This window comes from Myotis daubentonii, chromosome 3 (assembly GCF_963259705.1).
Source record: "Myotis daubentonii chromosome 3, mMyoDau2.1, whole genome shotgun sequence".
In the NCBI taxonomy this organism is placed as follows: Eukaryota; Metazoa; Chordata; class Mammalia; order Chiroptera; family Vespertilionidae; genus Myotis; species Myotis daubentonii.
Genome location: NC_081842.1, coordinates 134,112,755 through 134,134,243, shown reverse-complemented (window position 1 = coordinate 134,134,243; position 21,489 = coordinate 134,112,755). Strand labels below are relative to the sequence as shown.

At 41.9% G+C, this 21,489-nt stretch overlaps 1 protein-coding gene and 1 pseudogene across 3 annotated transcripts in view; both read right to left on the bottom strand.

Annotated features, from left to right (window-relative positions):
- SMIM13 (small integral membrane protein 13) overlaps positions 1-21,489 on the bottom strand; it is a 34,957-nt gene that overhangs the window by 5,631 nt on the left and 7,837 nt on the right. The window lies entirely within an intron of this gene.
- On the bottom strand, positions 15,349-17,019 carry LOC132229404 (spindlin-1-like; annotated as a pseudogene).

Sequence of the window (21,489 nt, the reverse complement as noted above, 5' to 3'; positions counted from 1 at the left end):
CCCTGTGAAAGGGTCGTTCGACCACCAAAGGGGTCGCGACCCACAGGTTGAGAACCGCTGACTTAGACTATCACATGGACTTAGTTGACAAAGCAGCAGCATGTTTGAGAGCACTGACTCCAATTTTGAAGTAAATTCTATTGTGGGTAAAATGCTATCAAACAGCATCACACTCTAGAGAAATCGTATATGAGAAGAGTCAATTGATGTGGCAAACTCCATTGTTATTTGAGGAAATTGCCACAGCCACCCCAACCTTCAACAGCCTCTGCTGTGATCAGTTCGCAGCTATCAGCCTCAAGGAAAGACTTTCCACCAGTAAAAGATTATGACTTGATGAAGGCTCAAATGATGATTAGCATTTCTTAGCAATAAAGTATTTTACAATTAAGGTATGTACACTGTTTTATTAGACACGAGAGGCCCGGTGCATGAAATTCATGCACGGGGGATAAAGCGGGGGATGGGGGGGTCCTCTCAGACCAGCCTGCACCCTCTCCAATCTGGGACCCCTCAGGGGATGTCCTACTGCCAGCAGTCGGACTTCCTCTCACAATCCGGGACCACTGGCTCCTAACTGCTCACCTGCCTGCCTGCCTGATCACCCCTAACTGCCCCCCCTGATGGCCTGGTCACCCCTAACTGCCCCCCTTTGCCAGCCTGGTCACCCCCAACTGCCCTCCCACTGGCCTGGTTGCCCCTAATTCCCCCTCCTGCCGGCCTGGTTGCCCCTCACTGCCCCCCCACCCCTGCCGGCCTGGTCGCCCCACACAGCCTGCTGCTCAGTCATTTGGTCATCCCTCAGTAAGCCCCCTGCCAGCCTGGCCGCCCCACGCAGCCTGTTCAGTCGTCCATTCTGTTGTTTCGGTTGCGACGGTCACTTAGGCTTTTATATATATAGAAATGCTATTGCACACATAATAGACTACAGTATACTGTAACTAACTTCCATATGCACTGGAAAACCAAAAATCTGTGTCACTCACTTTAATACACTATTCACTTTATTGTGGTGGTCTGGAACCAAACCCACAATATCTGATGTATGCCTATAAATGGAACAAAGATGTTTTCTTTTGTGTCTGGCTTCTTTCACTCAGATCATCAAGGTTCTTCATCCATGTTATTGCTTGCATTGCTTCATTCGTTTTTATTGCTGAATATTATTCCGTTGTATGGATAAATCACTTTTTTTTAATCCATTCACCAATTAATGAACATAAGGCTAATGTCTAGTTTTTGGCTATTATAAAAAACAAAGTTTCCATCTTTTGGCTGCAATGACAATTTGTGTACAAGTTTTCACATGGACATATTTTCATTTCTTTTAGGTATATATCTATGAGAACTGCTGAGTCATATGGTAACTTTATGCTTAACAATTTGTGAAACTGTTTTTCAAAACAGCTGCATCATTTTACATTCCCACCAGCAAAATGTAAAATTCCAATTTCTCTACATCCTCACCAAGACTATTATTGTCCACCCTTTTTTTATCATAGACATCCTAGTGGGTGTGAATTGTTTATCCTTGTGGCTTTTATTTGCATTTCCTTAATGACTAGGGATTTGAACATTTTTTCATGTGTTTATTGTTTATTTTCTTAGAGAAATGTCTCTTTAATTCCTTTGCCCATTTTTTTTAAATTGGGTTGTTTTTCTTTTATAATTAAGTTGTAATAGTTCTTTATACATTCTTGACACTAGAACCTTAACAAATGTATGATTTTGCAAATATTTTCTGTCATTCTGTGGGTTATCTTTTCATTGTCTTGATAATGCCCTTGGAACTACAAAAGATTTTAATTATCATAAAGCATAATTTATCATTTCTTCTTTGATTAAATCTAATTTATCTATTTTTTCTTTGGTTGCTTGTGCCATATGCAGGAAACCACTGACTAATCTTAGGTCATGAATACCTATGTATTCTTCTAATAGTTTCAGCTCTTACATTTAGGTCTCTGATCTATTTTAGTTAACACTGTGTGAGAGAGAGTTCCAAATTCATTATTTTGCATGTGGATATTGCTGGGGCTGACCAGCAGACCCTGAACGATGGATGAACGATTATTCTAATATACGTTTCTGTGAAAGAGAGGGCTAAGGCACTACTTGGCTATCGCCTCCAAGTAGCCCTGTTCGCCTGTCTTCTTTAGCTTTTATTGTCCTAACAGCTTGAAATAAAATTAATCTTTAGATATAATTAGCAAGGTAAACATCCTTGAGAAAGTATATGCTTTTACAAGGTCGGGTCTTTAAAGACTAAACATTGAAATCCTAGCAAAACACCACAGGGGGGGAGGGTGGTCAGACTTGTTTGGAAAAGTCAAGGTAGGGGCTGCTGCCTTCAGCAAGGTCCTCTCAAAGGCCCCGACCTTTCGGAGAATCCTCCCCACAGACATTCCACCCAAGTCCGGTGCTTCCCCACAGACATCAAGTTGTTCCCAAACAATTTGCTGAAAACACTGTTCTTCCTCCCAACCCCATTAAATTCTCTTAGAAACTTTGTCAAAAATTAAATGACCATAAATGTTATAGTTTATTTCTGGACTCTCAATTCTATTCCATTGATCTGTATGTCTATCCTTATTGCCAGTACCACACCATCTTGATTACAGTAGCTTTGTGTTAAGTTTTGAAATCAAGTATAAGCCCACTAACTTTGTCTTTTACTACACTATTTTGACTAATCTGAGACCCTTGCATTTCAATGTGAATTTTAGAATTATGTTGTCAATTTCTGCAAAAAAAAAATAATAATAATAAAGCAGCAAGAATTCTGAAGGGAACTGCACTGAATCTGTAGATCAATGTGGGGATCTATACTTTTTTTAAAAATACTTCTCTGTACTTACCAAATTTTTCCACAATGGACACATGTGGTTTTGATAATCAGGAAAATCAGGAGAAAAATCAGAAATTGATAACTAAATAATAAATACTCTGTAGACTTATGTTTTAAATAGCCCAATGCCATTAAGTGGCTTAAATTAATAAAGCCAATTAATGTCAACATATACTAAGGAAAACCCTTATTAACTCTTAGGTTAGTTTTGAGAACCCAATCTAAAAGTTAAAAGAACTCATTTGCCCAAGGTGTTGTGCTACACAGAGATCATGAAAGTGAATTTACCATGAAGGAAATTATAGTCAAGCTCAAAGATGAGAGTCTTAACCTCATAAAGATGAAAGATTGCAAAAGTGGCTACAAGGCATAAAATGACCACAAAGAAAAGGGAGGTTACTAAAGGTCTTTTGACTGAAAAGAAACTATGGTGAAGGGCTGTCGCCACTGGAGTTCCCACCATAAAATACCATAGTGCCCTTGGGATGATTATGAGAAAGCAAAGTCTCCCAGCATGGAAATCTATAAAAACAAGGAACTGATGATAGCTGTAGGAGTCAGTTTAGGGAGATATAAGAGCACTCAATTAGATCACAAACTCTCTTTCCCAATTTTAATAAAACAACAACCCCCCCCCCAATTTTTTAATCACTGTAACAACCAAACAATATAAGGGATTCGATCGTAAAGTCAAAATTGAGAACATGATGGCCAATGAGAGAAACTCCAGTGTGGAGCAGCACGTTACGACCACTACCTCCACACTTACTACTGCCCTCCACACCAGCTACACCACTCGACTCCATGTCTCTTTCATTTTTACCCCCAAATATGAGGCTAAGCAACCCTGAAAAGTATGCTTATTTTCCCCTATTCTCCCTGGGTATAAGGTGTGCAAGAGTAGGGTGGAGGGGGAGCATGTGGATAGTGACACTGTTTCCCACACACAAAAAAAATCATGATAGAGAATTCCCCTAATATACATATGGAGTTCATCTGCGGGGCAGCCACAAAGAACAAATACCCACTGTGCTTGGTTTTTACAATGCCTACTCTAATGATAGGCTGGGAAGGCAACGTTAAGGGATAAATTGTAGTGTTGATAAGAATTGCTGTAGTGTTCACTACATTAAGGGAAGTTCAACAAGTTGTCTTCTAAGTAAAATGACTAAGTTCTTACATAGCTGTAATTTGGGGGAGAGAGGTGGGAGGAAGATGTGGGAGAGGGGGATTTCCATATCACAGTTTCTATAATTAGTAAAATCTAATGCTTCTACAACAGATTCTTTATCAGTGTTAAGAGTCTGAACTAGGGGCAATACTAAAAATGCCAGGCAGCCCTAGCCGGTTTGGCTCAGTGGATGGAGTGTCGGCCTGCGGACCGAAGGGTCCCGGGTTCGATTCCAGTCAGGGGCATGTACTTTGGTTGCGGGCACATCCCCAATGAGGGGTGTGCAGGAGGCAGCTGATCAATGTTTCTCTCTCTCATTCTCTCTCATTGATGTTTCTAACTCTCTATCCCTCTCCCTTCCTCTCTGTAAAAAAAAAAAAAAAAAAAAAAAAAAAAAATTCAATAAAATATATTAAAATAAAAATGCTAGGCAGTTTGAATGGAAGAACTACACATTACATATGTACAGGGTGGGGCAAAAGTAGGTTTACAGTTGTGAGTATGTAAAACTACTTATTCTTATATTTTATTTATTAATTCTTGTATTATTTTCCATATGAACAACTGTAAACCTACTTTCACCCCACCCTGTATTTTGGAAAAAGTACCATTTCTAAAACTCCAGTGGGTATATACCAGGAAAAGCAAGACTTAGAAAAAAAACAAAGGATATAGTACAGCACCAAATAAAACTGCTAATAAAAGATTCACTGGCTATTTTAATTAGACATGGAAATATAATAATAGCTAACTTTGGGACAGGTACTGTGAGGAAATGCTTTGTACATACCATTTAATGACCAAATTGTAATTTAACTAACATCCCTTCACATACGCCTGGTATGTCACACTCCCTGTGGCTAGTTAGTAGAGACTTGACTTATTCACCTACAGTATTTTATTGTTCTGATCTTATGATAAACACAAAGCAGAAAATTGCAGACATAGTCCATCTCCTGTTACTTTAATAAAACAGCTTTTAGTTCTAGTAACAGAAACCCTGACTTAGCTTAACCAAAAAGGGGAAAACTGCTATAGCTTACAGAAGTGTCTCATAGAACACATGGAAGGAAGCACTCGTACTAGGCTATTCTGAACTGACACCATTCTCTCAGCATTGTGTGTTTTCTACAAGCTTGCTTCATTTTCTACTAGGCTTCTCTTGCACATGGCTGCTTTTTCCAAGCTCTATGTGACTTTCCAGTTCATATCCTCAAAAAAGCAACCTGGAATCTCTGTCCCAACTTGGGTCAGGTGTAAGCCCCAAGAACAATGTGCATTACCTGGGTTAGGTATTGTGAACATGGCTGTAGGGCCTACCCTTAAAAGTTCTAGTTCTAGTGATTTTAGAGATTGGAAGGGAGTGGGTGAAATACCCTAGAGAAAGAACTCCAGTAAAATGTCTCCTCTACTTTTATTAGGTAACAGGCTCCTGGAGGGTGTTCTCCATTGAGGGACTCACGCCCCAAATCCCTGAGCTGGCAGGCAATTCTTTTAATGGTTAAGGTGTAACCCAAACCTTCAATTTTCTTGGGATCTGCCTCAATTCCTTTAAAATCTCAACACATATGTGACCTTTGATGAATATTCACATGGCAAGAGGTCCTCAACCTCTGTAGCAGAAGAACTACTTAGGGTAGCGGTGGAGATGGCATCAGATGAGAGTCATATATCTCTTTTAGAGAAAAGGGCACATGTAAATGCAAGGGAAGTTCAAAAGCATTTAATATCCAGCGAAATTACCCCAGTTGGAGATAATGTGGTTACCACATTACAGCCATTCACAAGAAGAATCACTCAGACTGGGTACTCATCTTATTTTACTACGGAGCTTCAAAAAACTGCAGATTCCCAGCAACTTTTCCCTGAATTCCTAAATTAATCTCCAGAAATTGTGTTTACTGATTTTTTAGTTCCCTAGATGATTCTGACGCACACACAGGTTTGGAAAAGACAAATGGAGTTAAGAAGAAACATGAGTACTGTTGCAGATCAATTACGAAGATTGGCCAAGGAAAAGGACGAACCGATTAGCAATGGAGCACCAGTGGGGAAGAGATGAAACAACAACTGACCAGATCACCTATTTGAGAAGATCCTACTTCAGAAAGGCAGGAAAAGCCACCTTAGTATTAGTAATTGGACAGAGTATATAAAGGGGAGCTATAAAGACACTGCCCAGATATTGCTGATGGGTGGGGCAATGCTGCAAGGAGACAATGGATGTGTGATGAATGATGCAATGGATGGTCAGAAGTTGGACATAAAGAATATCTTTGTTCCACCCTAGCTAGTTTTGCTCAGTGGATAGAGCATCGGCCTGCCGACTAAAGGGTCCTCAGTTCAATTCCAGTCAAGGGCACATGCCCAGTTGCAGGCTCAATCCCCAGTAGAGGGCATGCAGAAGGCAGCTGATCAATGAATGATTCTCTCTCATCATTGATGTTTCTATCTCTCTCTCCCTCTCCCTTCCTCTCTGAAATCAATGAAAATTTTTTTTTTAAATATCTTTGTTCCAAGTAAAATTGTATTGTCTGGTTAAACAGAATGGTTTATTATAACATTTATGTAGTCAGAGTTCATTCTTTTGTATACTATGAATATAAGAGAAAACATGTGGAAAGATACATAATATAAAATGAAGCATCACATTCTATCTACATGTTATTGGTTGTAAGAGATCATCAAATAAGGAGAGAGGAATATGTAGTGGAGTGTGTGTTGGGAGGGGGAGAGGTACCACAGACCCAAGGGATAGAATCACCAGTTCACTCTGACTTTACCATAAGAATAGACCCATGGTCGGCAAACCGCGGCTCGCGAGCCACATGCGGCTCTTTGGCCCCTTGAGTGTGGCTCTTCCACAAAATACCATGTGCGGGCGCACGTACAGTGCGACTGAAACTTCGTGGCCCATGCGCAGAAGTCAGTTTTCGGCCTGGGCGAGTCTATTTTGAAGAAGTGGCATTGGAAGAAGTGGGGGGTGTCGGCCGGTCAGGCCACGGGAGACGGGGTGCAGGCGGGCCGCGGGATACGCAGCGCGGGGGAGGCGCATGATTTGTGCACGAGTTGAGTGAGCCAGTCAGCCAGCAGTCTCATTGTGCAGTGGTTAGTGCTAGTTGCGTCCGCAAATTGCGCGCGGGTGACAAAAGATAGACAAAACAAGTATACAAGACGAGTGTGGATGGGAGAGTTGGAAGGAGTCGACCTCAGCGAACGTACCTCAATCAGACTGAGGACATTTTTAGCAAAGGCCAGCTTAGGAGTACCCTAATTAAGTTAATAACAATGTACCTACCTATATTGTTTACGTTTAAAAAATTTGGCTCTCCAAAGAAATTTCAATCATTATACTGTTGATATTTGGCTCTGTTGACTAATGAGTTTGCCAACCACTGGAAAAGACCACCCTAACTTGGACTCTGGGCTTTAATGACTAACTTTTCCCAGGTGTGTATATGTGTCTTTAGGGGGCAGCAGGATAGGAGAAATAATACCACTAAATAAAACTCAGGCTACCTCTTACTAAAAGGGACCTGCCTGCAGTACCCTACATGCCTATAGCAGAGAGAACCTCTTATCGAAGTACTAGGAGCCCAGCACGCGATTTTGAATCACACAGAGCCGCCCACCCTCGAGTCGCTGGTCCAGCCCTGCCTCGCTCCCCGAGCCCCACAACAGCCGTGGCCGCTGCCAGTCCGGCCCTGCCTCCCTCTCCAGCCCTTGAAGCAGCCATGGCCGCTGCTGATCAGGCCCTCCCCCAGCGCAGGCACGCAGAGGCCCCTGCCACCTTGCCCCCGAAGCTGCGCGCAACCTCCTCCTGTCTGGTCGACCCGTTATGGTGTCCTGGTTAATTAGCATATTTCTCTATTTTATATATAGATGGCTCATAAAATTCCTCCCACCAAAACCTAATATGCAGACCAGAAACTCCTTACTTGTCCTTATTCTATGAGGCATGTGTCTTATAGCTTGTCTTGGGATTTAGTATGAAAACATGGGAAGAGAGAAAAAAAAAAAATGAGAAGTGTGGAGGTCTGGAGAAGGACTGTCCACAATTAATAAGAAATTTATACTCTGTCCAATTATTTAGACTGTTAAAACAAGTATTACAGTTTTTTATGGTTTAAATTAAGGCAAGTCTGTGCCTTGCTCCAGGATGAAAGGATTAGCAATGGAGCACCAGTGGGGAAGAGATGAAACAACACGTGACCAGATCACCTAATAAGCTCATACCGAATAAGCACTGTATATCAGAAAAACTGGCTTGTAACAGAGGGTATGTATTCTGGGATAAGCAAAGGAGCATTCACTTGTGTATGCCAAGAGTTGGCTCAAAAAAATGAACTACACTATACATTGTTTTTCTATGCAAGATAAATGGCCTGGCAGCAGGAGGGTAGTAATGAACTTGAGTGATGAATCCTCACCATCAACACACCACAAACATAGAGGAATAGTTCTAACAGAGTTCACAGTTCACAAAGTGCTCTTACATTCAACATTCCATTTAAGCTTCTGAATTAACTGGACTCAGAATCATCCCCAATTTCTAGATAAAATAAAGGCTCAAAAGTGACTCATAACCACTGAAGAAGGCCAGCCAGGCAAAACAAAGCAATGAATTTAAAAATTGTATCAGATTTCTTAGATTTTCATGGTCAAAGTAAAGTAATTAGGGAATGAGAATTTGATTTTATTACTCAAGATTTTTTTAAGTCAAAAGCCTAGAGGCAGAATAATCACAAATTCTTATCTTTGTGGAATCATCCCAATGGAGTTTTACATAATCCCACCTTCATGATGGTATCTAAATTGTTAACTAACTGGCACTCTATCAATCTCAATTTATATAAAGCTCTTTTCCATTTTCAATCCTATTGCCTTATTTTCATTTTACTCTAAAGGCAGCTAAGGCTCACTTCTAAGACAATATAAGCTAAGTAAAAATAGAGCCATGCTCTTCCAATTCCTACCACAACACTTCCTCTATTGCTCCCTCTACTGTCCGTTCTTAATGACACACTGGGCAACACCAGAAGATAAGCCACTAGAGATACCATTACTGAATCAACACAATGTGGAACCATAATACCTCCATATCCAAAACCTCTAAGACATTTTTAAAGTTGCCTTTTAAAACCTCTCCTCTTGTCAATTTTCTTTTCCCTTTGGGGGTCACAACACTCCCATGGGCCCAAATATTACCTCTATTACAAATAACAATCAAATTGTTCATCCATACCTTATAGCTTCTTCTTTTGATTTTATATTTATGTATTAGGGACTGTATCCTCTCCCCATCTCTCTAGTGGGCACATTGCCCCGCCCCCTCAGTGCTACAGATTCCACCTTAATAAACCATCACCCATCTGTTTCCTTCTGTATGTTCCTAGTGCCATTCTCTACCCTAGATCAAATCCTTATTATCTGTCAACTAGATTATCACCATAACCTCTTATATCTTAGAAGCATGTTGGAACCACACTGCTTGGCCATGAATCCTAACTCAACAACTTACTTGCAATTTGGGAAGGTTAACATCTATGTGTCTCAGTTTCTTCTTCTATCAAACAGAGATAACAGTACCTACTCTCAAAGAGTCAATATGGCAACAAAAATTATACATGTAACACGCTAAAAAGAATGCCTGACACATAGTAAACACTCATCAAATGTTAGTCACAGTTACTATCTCCTGGGCTCCAGACATGAGGCTACTAATGCTGTTATTGAAAACTAGAGGCCCCTCTGGCTCCAAGAGCACACTCACTTTCCCTTTCTATCAAAGACTGAAGATTGCTTTCCTAATGTCTGCGGAGCAGACTGGGCAGGGCAAAGTGGGGCAGACCAGACCTAAGCAAGTGGAGCAGAGCTGTCTAGCCAGAGAGGGACCTCACTCCAGGGTCACCTCACAGCTATGCTGTTCCACAGCCATGATGTCCTCACAACCATGCTGAATCATAATTGAGCTACTTACAATGAATAATAAAGTTTTCTTCTTACACCATACCCAAAATTGGGGATTCCTGTTGGCACTGAATTGGTGCTAAGGACCATCTGTTGATGACCCTTTCTTTCAAAACTGTACTGGAGGTGCAATGAGGCAAAAATTAAAAGACATACAAATTAAAAACAATAGGTTCAACAATCTTCATTTACAGTTCACATGACTCTGGATTAAAAATCCTGTAGAATTTACAAAAAATAAAGGAATTCTCTCTGCTTCCTCTCCCCTCCCCAAATCTTACAGAACAGTGAAATTTGGTGAGATTGCAGGATATTAAAGGCAATATGCAAATACATGAATGCATGACAATGATTTGAATGAATTTAGCAGTTTTGCAGAATATACAAAATACATTTTTGTATACAAAAATCATTTGTTTCTACATATTAGCAGCAAACATTAAAAGAATACCATTTACAACAGCATCAAAAATATGAAACCTTTACAGTTAAATTAGACGAAATTAGTGCAAGAACTAGACTACATATCAAAATATGCAAAATGTTGCTAAGATAAACTATTAAAGTCCTTTAAGAAATGAAGATATAATATGGTCATAGTCCTCAACATTAAATGTCAATTCTCTCCAACTTGACCTATAGAGTCAATATATCAATTTTGACAAGCTGATTCTGATGTCTATAAGGAAATGCAAAGAAACTAAAATAGCCCAAACATTTTGAAATTAATAACACTATATAATCTATACAGTTGACATAAAAATAGACATATACAGGTCAATGGAACAAAATAGTCCAGAAATAAACCTTTACATATAGAGTGAATTGATTTGCAACAATTGCCTTTTCAATAAAAACAGTTGGATGTAATTATGTAAAAAATAAGAACCCCAATCCTTAACTCAAACCATACACAAAAATGATCTCAAAGTAGATCGCAGACCTATAGGTAAAACCTAAAATATAAAACTCCTAGAAAAAAATTGTAGGAGAAAAATCTTTGTGACCTTCAGGTAAGTAATTGTTTCTTAGATAGGACTCAAAAAACATTAAATACAAAACAATTAATAAGTGAGACTTACAAAACTGGGAAAACATACAAATGAAATTGCTTATTTCAGAGAGTGCTAAGAGGTCTGAAAACTAAGGTTAAATGAGATAGAGTGACTGGCTGGACTACCTATGTGGTCAGTTGATGTGAAAACCTGAACAATGAGAGGAACTGGCCATGTGAAGAGCCAATGGAAGACCCAGGAAAGTACAAGGTCGGCCTGTTGGTGGGCTGTTGAGAGTAGTGGGAAGAAAAAAGAAAAGATGCATGAAGCAGAGGGCTACATCACACAGATCCTTGAAGGCCATAGTAAAAAATTTAAGCTGTACTGTATTTAGAGGGAAATGAGAAACTATCAGAGAGTAGATTTTAAGCAAGGAGTTGAGGCAGGACAGTAAGAAGCTAAGAATATTCCTTGGCAAATGGAATGGGAAAACTGAGACAGATAGTTAAATGGCTAAGCAGTTTACAGTCACCTAGTAAATCAAAAATCCTATCTTCCATAACCAAGGACACTTAAGAGTAAATGATTTACACTTCTCTACAACCAGAGGGTAAAATAGCTTAAATCACCCTATTCAGAGAGATACATAGTAGAAATCCAATAATACCATTTGCCAACCACACCCAAGGACAGATAAAGAAATAAACCTCATTTTGGTACATCAGCATAAAGCTGATGAGTATTTTATTGAGATCCTCCCCTAAGACCTCCCCTGAACCCCCAGCCTTTAAGACAAAGGACCCAGAATGCTTCCCAAGAGCACAAAGGTACTTCCCCTTCCCCCTCTTCTTCACTTTAGGCACGAATCTCCTAAACTCTAAGGGACCCATGAGACTTGCAACCAAGGGAGCAATGGGCAGCAGCTCCTCAAGGCCCCCTTTTCTCTGACTTTCCACTGCGTTGACAGCAGTCCCACCTTTGCTCACTTCTTCCCCATAACGTTTCTAAAGAGCCAAAGCAGTCCCACCTAGTCTCTCCCGTTGCTTCTTGAGTCCTTAGCCTTCCCTTGTTTCACAGTCCCCAGCCTTAATAAATGTACTCTCAAAATTACCTGGGTTTCTGTTGTGAAATCTTTCCTCCACAAAGTCAAGAGCCCACACACTTCAGGCCGGCCCAAGGTAGACAGGCTCCGGGACCAGGCCCTGTCCATTAAGAGGGATATTTTTAAGAGTGGTAACTGATCCATCAAAGCAAAAGAAAGAAAACTCTGGATGGCAGGAAAGGGGAAGACTAATTGGAGCCAAAATTCTGTAAGGACCAGTAAAAAAGTCTTGAGATGGGAAGAGGGGTGGGGAGGGAAGAAAAAAAGGAGGAGTTCAAAGCCCACTTACAGAACTGTCTTGTAGGCCGCCAAGTTTACAACACCCAAGAGGGAGATAACAGGATGTCTCCCTGGAGAGATGGAGTACCCAGAGAATAGACCTCCAGGCACTTACACTTGGAGATTCCTCTAAAGAAGAAACCCTATCATCCTGCAGTGAGCCCAAAGCAGACACTGAGAATTTATCACCATCTTTTACTACCTTACCCTTAAACATGAACAGAAAACAGATTATTAAACATTTGCAGAAAACCTCCAATCACAAAAAGATCCAAAGTAAACAAGCAAAAAGAAATATGTGTTAAAACAAGCAAAAATACAAGGAAAAGAAAAACACTTTATTAAAAACAACAAAACAATTATAACTAATATGTGTATGGAGATAAGATATTACACACATGAAGCAAGAACCGCTGCCATAAAAGGAGTAATCAGAAAACAAGAAAGCTCTAAAATTAAAAATTAGATAGCTAAAATAAAAAATTAAGAGGTAGAAAATAAAACCCCAAATATCTTCCAAAAGAAAGGGAGAGGAAGAAGGTAAGGTAGAAAATAAAAGTTAAAAAGATAAAATTAAACAAGCAGCCCAAGAAATCCAACATCCAACCAATGGAAGTTGCAGAAAGGATGAAGAAACGAAGGGAGAAAATTATCAAAAATATAACAGAAAAATTTCCCAGAAATGCAGAATAAACCCTGAATCGAAGGAACCAGAAAAATGAAAAAACATACCAAAGCATATCATTACGATGTTTCAGAATAGCAATAAGGACAGAGAAAGAGAAGGTATTACATTTCTCAAAATCAGACCTAGGAAGCTAGAAATCAATGGAGTAATATTTTAAAATTCTGGATGAAATTATTTGCAACATGAAATCTATTCAAATTATCGATCAAGTATAAAGGTAGAAAATAAAATAAATAGACATTTTCAGGCAGACATTAGCTCAAAAAATTATTTTCCATGAATTCTTTCTTAGAGAGCTACTGAAAAATGTGCTCCAACAAAACAAGAGTATAAACTGAGAAAGATGGTGACATGAGATCTGAAAGCAGTTTCCAGCAGAGCGGGTAAAGGGTAGGCAGAGAATAAAAGCTGTCGAGAAGGAAGAAGGGTTTTGGGACTGGGTGGGAGAGTTGGAGGTAGGGACAGGGGAGGAAAGGAACAATTTCTTTGAACATATGGCAAATATTACTAATGGATGTGTGTAAGAGTATGGAACATAGGGGAGGGTGACAAATAATGTGTATATACAAAACAGTAATACAAGGTAAATTAAAAATGCAATTATTAACCTCAAGAAAAATGGAGAATCGCCGTGCTCTCCCTCTCTTTGCTGGAGCACACCTGGGCCTCGCCTCCCTCTTTCATCCCTCAAGGGGCGTGTCTCTCTCCCTCTTTCTCCTAAGCTCCAAGGGCCTGTCTACTGCCTCTGCAATCTTCTAAATAAACTTTCCCTTATAATTGGAGAGAGAGAGAGAGAGAGAGAGAGAGAGAGAGAGAGAGCGAGCCATATAAGAAAGGAAGTGTAGTCAAATTATACTATTTGACCAGCAGGGACAATTTACAGTCAAAATATAAATTTTGACTATCAAGTTAGCCAAATAATCATTATTAATGGGATGCAGGAAAAGAAATGGGGACTATACCATGGTTACTAATGTCTAAAACTGCAAAAATCAAGAAATAACTATGAATAAAGTATTCAGGAATATGGAAGTAATTAACTAGGGGAAACTGAAACTGAGAGTGGGAACTGCATTTTCCCTCGTACTGTTGAGACAGGCCAGTAAGCCAGGACAAGCCAAATCGGAAAATGAAACAGATAGTTAAACAGCAGTTTACAGCTATCTAGAAAATCTACATGCCAAGCAGTTTGCAGCCATCTAGCAAATCATGTCTTCCCTAAACCAAGGACACTTAAGAGTAAATGATTTGCACTTCTCCCCAACCAAAGGTAAATAGCTTAAATCACCCTACTCAGGGAGACAGAGAGCAGAAATCCAATTAGTGCCATTTGTCAACCACCCCCAAAGACAGATGAAGTTAAGAGAATAAACCACATTTTAGTACATCAGCATAAATCTGATGAATATTCTATTGAGAACCTCCCCTAAGTGCCCCGCCTTTAAAACCGTCCAAAACAAAGGTCCTAACACATGCTCTCCCTTCCAGGTGCATGCCAGCATCTTTCCCCACAGGCATGCCTTTCCTAAACTCTAAGGGACCCATGAGGCTTGCAACCAGGGCAACAATGGGCAGTGACAGTTCATCCCAGGCAAACCCCTGACTCTATCCCCAAGGTCCCCTTTTCTCTCACTTCTTAGTGAGTCAAAGCACCCAGCCTAGGCTCATTTTCCCAGTCCTCCTTGTTTCATTGTCCTTGCTTTAATAAACGTCCTCTAAAACAGCAGTTGCCAACCTATCAGACCTCACAGACCACGAATGGTCCGCGGACCACTGGTTGGCGACTGCTGCTCTAAAATTCACCTGAACTCATGTGAAATTTTTCCTGCATGAACTCAAGAACCCACACACTACCTGCTGGCCCTAGGCAGGCCCACTCAGGGCCAGTTCCCCTCTCCAGTAACACTACTGGCTTTTTAAGTTGATTTCTTTTGTTCAAACCTTTAAATATATATATATATACATATACATATATATATATATATGTATATGTATATGTATATGTATATGTATATGTATATGTATATGTATATATATATATATTTCCAGAGAGGAAGGGAGAGGGAGAGATAGAAACATCAATGATGAGAGAGAATCATTGGTCAGATGCCTCCTGCATGCCCACCACGGGGGAAAGAGCCCACGACCTGGGCAGGGCAATGGTCCTGTCTGGGAATCGAACTGTGACCTCCTGGTTCATAGGTCGATGCTCAACCACTGAGCCACGCCAGCGGGCTTGTTCAAAACTTTTGAGAAAATGTTTTCTGAATAAAAATGTCTGACCAGCATGTGAAACGTAGGTTATAAAGAAAAGAGGGAGTGAAAAAAACACTAGTTAGGAAACCAAGACAAGCCAAAAATTAAGGTGGTGGTGGTGGCAGACATGGAAAAGAAAACATATCAGATTTTTTTTTTAAACTATTACACTTTTAATTGACAATGATACTAGCTTAACTTTTACCTGTAACTCCCCTCCAAACAGACAGACTTCTTTTAAGAGGAAGGAGTTCCTTACACAAAATGCTTTGTGTTCACATAAATCTGTACTATTCAAAACAAAACCCCTTCTGCTGGCAGAGATTGTGGGTTCGCAGGGACATTGAAGCTTTCATTAAAATGGCAAGCAGAGTCTTTATGTCTACAAATTACACATTCAATAGTTCCACAAATTTGGCAAAGTTCATGACAAAATCTAGGATGTTTTCATCAAATCATAGACATAAATATGGAAATCATCATCAAACTTGATGAAATAGACAGACGGTTTGGCTTCAACTTGATGAATGACCATGCCAGTCCTTTTAGAGCCATCTTCTTTGGCATATTCCACTCGTTTGCCTACCAGGCTGTCCACAACTTCTCCTGGTTCCCTTTCTGCTGGAGGTGAATCATTAGAATCAGGCATAATGTGTAGGTCAACTTCTTTATAATCATCTAAGACGGGGTCCTCAAACTGCGGCCCGCCGAAAACATTTATCCGGCCCGCCGGGTGTTTTTGCCGCCGCTGCCTGTCCTGCTTAGCAGCCGACTCATCCCGGGCCCGCAGTGTGCATGTGTGGAATGTCTGAGGGACAGTGAACTGGCCCCCTGTTTAAAAAGTTTGAGAACCTCTGATCTAAGAGCTGGTACATGTACAACACAGGGTCTTTCTCATAGATGATGTAAAACCATGCGTTCATTATAAGGGCACGTGCTAAGATCATTCCCTTCCATTCATCTTTAGAGCTATCCTCAGTCTCAAACATGTGCTCTACAGCTTTGTCAATCATTGTGTCGGCTAAGTGTACATTGCCAATTTGAGATGTTGCAACTCTATCAGGGAGGACATCCAGTGCAGAAACTCTTTCATCTTTATTAAGTTCTAGTCCATCAACACAGTCAAATCCATGGTATTTTATAAGATACAAAGAAGGGTTTACAGGTCCAGAATGGTTCCTTTCCACTGGGTAACAGGGCCACTGCCCTCCTCCCACCCATGCTGAATCCTGCAGCCTATGATGTTCTGTCGAGGCTGGGACACGGGTTTGCTCAGCCCCACGCTGCTCCGGTGTTTTTTGTGGGACATCCTTTTCTTCATCATGCTGCAGATACACCAGCATGGCCTGCATCAGCTCTGGATCGCTGGCCAGATGTCTTCCTAAATGGGGTCATCATTCATCTGCATTTAAGTGAGCAGCAAAGCTGCTGAACTAGGGTGAATATTCAATATGCTCCAATTTGTAACTGTGCATAGAATTTCAACGTTCTTGTTAATCCATCATTGACATGCCTCTTTTACAAATTCAGCAAAAATACGTGAAATCATAAGCACTCTGTCGGCCACTGAGGCTGCTGTCCTCAGTCGGCGGTCCCCGCCATCCCACACTGTGCTTGACCTATATCAGATTTTTTAAAGAGGTCAAATTGGACTTCCAGATGGAGTGGCTATTTGTAAGGAAGATGGATAGAAAGTAAATAAAAGGTAAAACCTAGAATTACACCCAAATCCTTGGCTGCCGGTAACATCTGAGATGGACAGGAGGGACAGGTGGTATAAATCAAGAGTTCTGTTTTAGATATATAAATGCTCCTCAACTTACAATGGGGTTATGCAAAACATACACACACACACACAAACAAAACAAAAACATAGTAAGTTGAAAATGCATTTAATTAACTTAACCTACCAAACATCATAGCCCAGCTACCTTAAATGTGCTAAGGGTAATAGCCTTCCTCTTCTTACCAGTAACAGGAGACACAAATGGGCGTTTTATAGACATGATGGGATGTCAAAATATAATATCCAAAAAACACAACACAGCACACTTGTAGAGTACCAGTGGTGTTTACCCTTGTGATCAGTTTTTACCCTCATGCTCTTGTGGCTGACTGGGAGCTGCAGCTCACTGTGCTGCCCAACTTCACAAGAGTATCCAACTGCATATTGCTAGCCCAGGAAACGATCAAAATTCAAAATCTAAAGTACAGTCTCTACTGAATGCATATGGCTCTTGCAACCATCGTAAATGAAAAAAGTCAAAAAATCCTAAATTGAACCATCATTGTAAGTGAGGGACCACCTGTATTATATGTGAGATGCTTATTAGATCTCCAAGTGGGTATATTAAAAAAAAAATAAAAAACATTTTCCTGGACAGGCAGCTCAGTTGATTAGACCATGATCCTGATATGCCAAGGCTGTGGGTTTGAGCCCTGGTCAGGGCACATACTAGAAGCAACCAATGAATACATAAATAAGCAGAACAACAAATTAATTCTCTCTCTCTCTCTCTCTCTCTCTCTCTCTCTCTATCAAATCAATAAAAAAAAAACTTTTTTAAAGGAAAAAAGTTTGATGCACTTGCCTGGGATAGAGGAGAGAAGTGGAAGCTGAAGTTATTAATTTTAGTCATTAGTTAGAGTTAGTTTATATTTAAGTCTCTAGGACTGGATAATCTATAATAATCTATAATAATCTATAATAATAAAAGCATAATATGCAAATTGACCAAATGGCCAAACAGCAGAACGACCTTCCAGATGAAGGTAGGGCTGCAAGGGCCAAGGCAAATGGGGCTGCGAAGGCTTACTCTTGCACAAATTTCATGCATAGGGCCTCTAGTATATTATATAGATATGAACGAAAGGAAAGAAGCTGAAAGCAGAAATATGTTTGCATTACAACATAGTATATTATAGAAATACTAGAGGCCCGGTGCACAAAATTCGTGCATGGGGGGTGGGTCCCACAGCCCAACCTGCACCCTCTCCAGTCTGGGAGCCCACAGGGGAACCCTCTCCAATCTGGGAGCCCTGATGGCTTAGGCCCACTCCCTGTGGTTCCCTGCTCTCTGCAGGGCCTGGCCTCTCCACAACCACTGCTCAGAGGCTCTCCATGGCCCAGAGGCCCTCCACAGCCAGGGTGGGACGCTTGCCTCGTCGCCACAGTGACGAAGCAAGCATTCCGCCAGGCCGCTCACGCTGCCTGCTCTCAGGGGCCACTCCCCCAGGACTCGGGGACTCCGAAGGGGCTGAGGGGACTGGGCACCGCCATCTATGTGATGGAGTGACTGTTAATTTGCATATTACCCTTTTATTAGGTAGGATAATCCAAAATTGCATGCATCTCAAGGAGAAAGGGCAATAAATTCTTATTTCATAGAGAGATGATAGGTAGAAAGATATATATAAATTGATGGATATCCTATCTAATAAAAGAGAAACATGGTAACTAGCCGTACCTCCGCTACCCTTCCCATTGGCTAATCAGCGAGATATGCAAATTAACTGCCAGCCAAGATGGCAGCCGGCAGCCAGGCAGCTTGAAGCTAACATGAGGCTTGCTTGCTTCAGTGAAGGAGGAAACCAACATTCCCCACCTGCCTTGCCGGCCTCTGAGCTTGCAGTTTGAAACATTGTTACAAATATAGAAGCTAAACAAAACCCCAGAAACCTGCTTTCAGCCAGCCAGAATCTCAGAGCTGGAGTTGATAGTGTTTCGATTATAGAACACAAAAAAAACAGATACCTGCTTTCAGCAGCAGAGGCCTCAGAGCTGGAGCCAGAGCTAAAGCTGGCCCAGAATAAAATTAAAAAAAAAAAAAAAAGGAGCAGTTGGGAGCTTCAGTCACCCGCCAGCCTGAAAACAGCCCTCAGCCCCTCACCCAGATTGGCCAGGCACCCCAGTGGAGACCCCCACCCTGAAGGGTGTGTGACCAGCTGCAAACAGCCATCATCCCCTCACCCAGGCTGGCCAGGCACCCCAGTGAGGACCCCCACCCTGAAGGGTGTGTGACCAGCTGCAAACAGCCATCATCCCCTCACCCAGGCTGGCCAGGCACCCCAGTGGGGACCCCCACTCTGATCCAGGACACCCTTCAGGGCAAACCAGCCAGCCCCCACCCATGCACCAGGCCTCTATCCTATATAGTAAAAGGGTAATTTGCCTCCCAGCACTGGGATCAGCGGAGCCGCGAGGCCTCCCAGCACTGGGATCAGCAGAGCTGAGAGGCCTCCCGGCACCGGGATCAGTGTGACACGGGGCAGCGCCCAAACCCCCTGATCCGCCCTGCTCTGTGTGTGACAAGGGGGAGCTCCTCAACCCCCTGATGGGCCCTGCTCTGTGTGTAACAGGGGGCAGTGCCCCAACCCCCTGATTGGCCCTGCTCTGTGCGTGACAGGGGGTGGCACCGCAACCTCCCCATCGACCCTGCTTTGAGTGTGACAGGAGGCGGTGCCCCAACCCCCCAATCGGCCCTACCCTGAGCGTGACTGAGGGTGGCATCGCAACCTCCCAATCCGCCCTGCTCTGTGCATGACAGGGGGCGGCATCCCAACTCCCCAATCGGCCCTGCTCTGAGCCCGACCAGGGGCTGCACCTAGGGATTGGGCCTGCCCTCTGCCACCTGGGAGCAGGCCTAAGCCAGCAGGTTGTTATCTCCTGAGGGGTCCCAGACTGCGAGAGGGCACAAGCCGGGCTGAGGGACCCCTCCTCCCCCCCCCGAGTGCACAAATTTTTGTGCACTGGGCCTCTAGTATATATATAATTTACATACTTATGAATGTACTAGGATAACATAAAATGTATTTCCTACCATAAATTGTGATTTAAAAAAAAAAACACTTAAAAAATTCCATGGGATGAGAAGCCAGAAAAAGACAAATAATTAGCCACAAAGGTAGAAAGAACACCATAAAGTACATGTACTAAAGCCACGAGAAATGTTTCATGGAAAGAATGCTCACTTGTATAAAAGATTGAGTACAATTGGGACTAATAAGTGACCACAGACTTGGCAATATGGAAGCCATTTGTTACTGACCTTGACAAAGGCAGCTTCAGTAAATGGTGGGAGTGCAAAACATTTTAGACTGAATGAGAGACTGACAAAGTGGACACAATCAATATAGACAGTAGAAGGAAAACCTCCCCAGGAATTTGAAATTTGAAAATCAATTCACTGGGTAAAAGAGCCCAATCAGAGTTCTAAAATAAACTTGCTATGATTTCCATGGGGCAGACCTGTGTCATAGATGTCTAACCCCCAAAGTCAACTGTAGTTCTGTATTTGGAGATAGGGCATTTAAAGATTTAATTAAGGTGAAATAAATTAATAAGGATGGGACCCTAATCCAATATAACTGTTGTCCTTATTTGAAAAGATTAGGACACAGCCACACAGAGAAAAGACCATGTGAAGACACAGGGAGGACGCAGCCATCTATAAGCCAAGGAGAGAGGCCTCAGAAGAAACTAACCCTACTGACACCTTGATCTCAGATTTCTGGCCTCCAGAACTGTGAGAAAATAAATTTCTGTTGTTTAATGTCTGTGGTATTTTGTTATGGCAGCCCTAGCAAAGTAATACAAGGCCCTAGTTTCTCCCTCAAGTCTGGGTGGATCCTCCCCTCCTCTTCACAAGCCCCAGGCCCACCCTAGTCAAAACATGAAGCTACCCCATTGCGGTAGGCAGTTAGATAAACATGAGCAGAGCAAGGATGATGGGCCAGGTACAGAAGGTCACCGGGATGGAAAGCCCTGATTGCCTAGGAACAGACAATTGTAGGGTGGGATCTCCCCCACCCTGACCCCCAGAGTGACCTTTCCTCCCCTAGCATATCGCTGGTCATGCAGTTTGGACCCCCTGACCTTTCCACCCTAGAGATAACATCTAGGCCTCAGCTGTATTTTAGCTTGAAGCCCAGATAAGCAACAAAACCAGCCACAGTTATACTCAGGACCAGCTGCATTGAATAATGACCCCCTCCCCTGATGCCAGCCAATTAATCAGTGGAGACCACAACCCTAAAAGGGCAACCTGGAAAACTGCTGAGATATTCTCTTGGAGCCTCACCTAAAATTTCCACCCTTAAAACCCTTAGGAGGTAGGACCTAGCTTGCTCTCCCTCCTAGGAGCCAGCCGGGCCTTTCCTTTTCCCCTCTTTTCCTCCCCC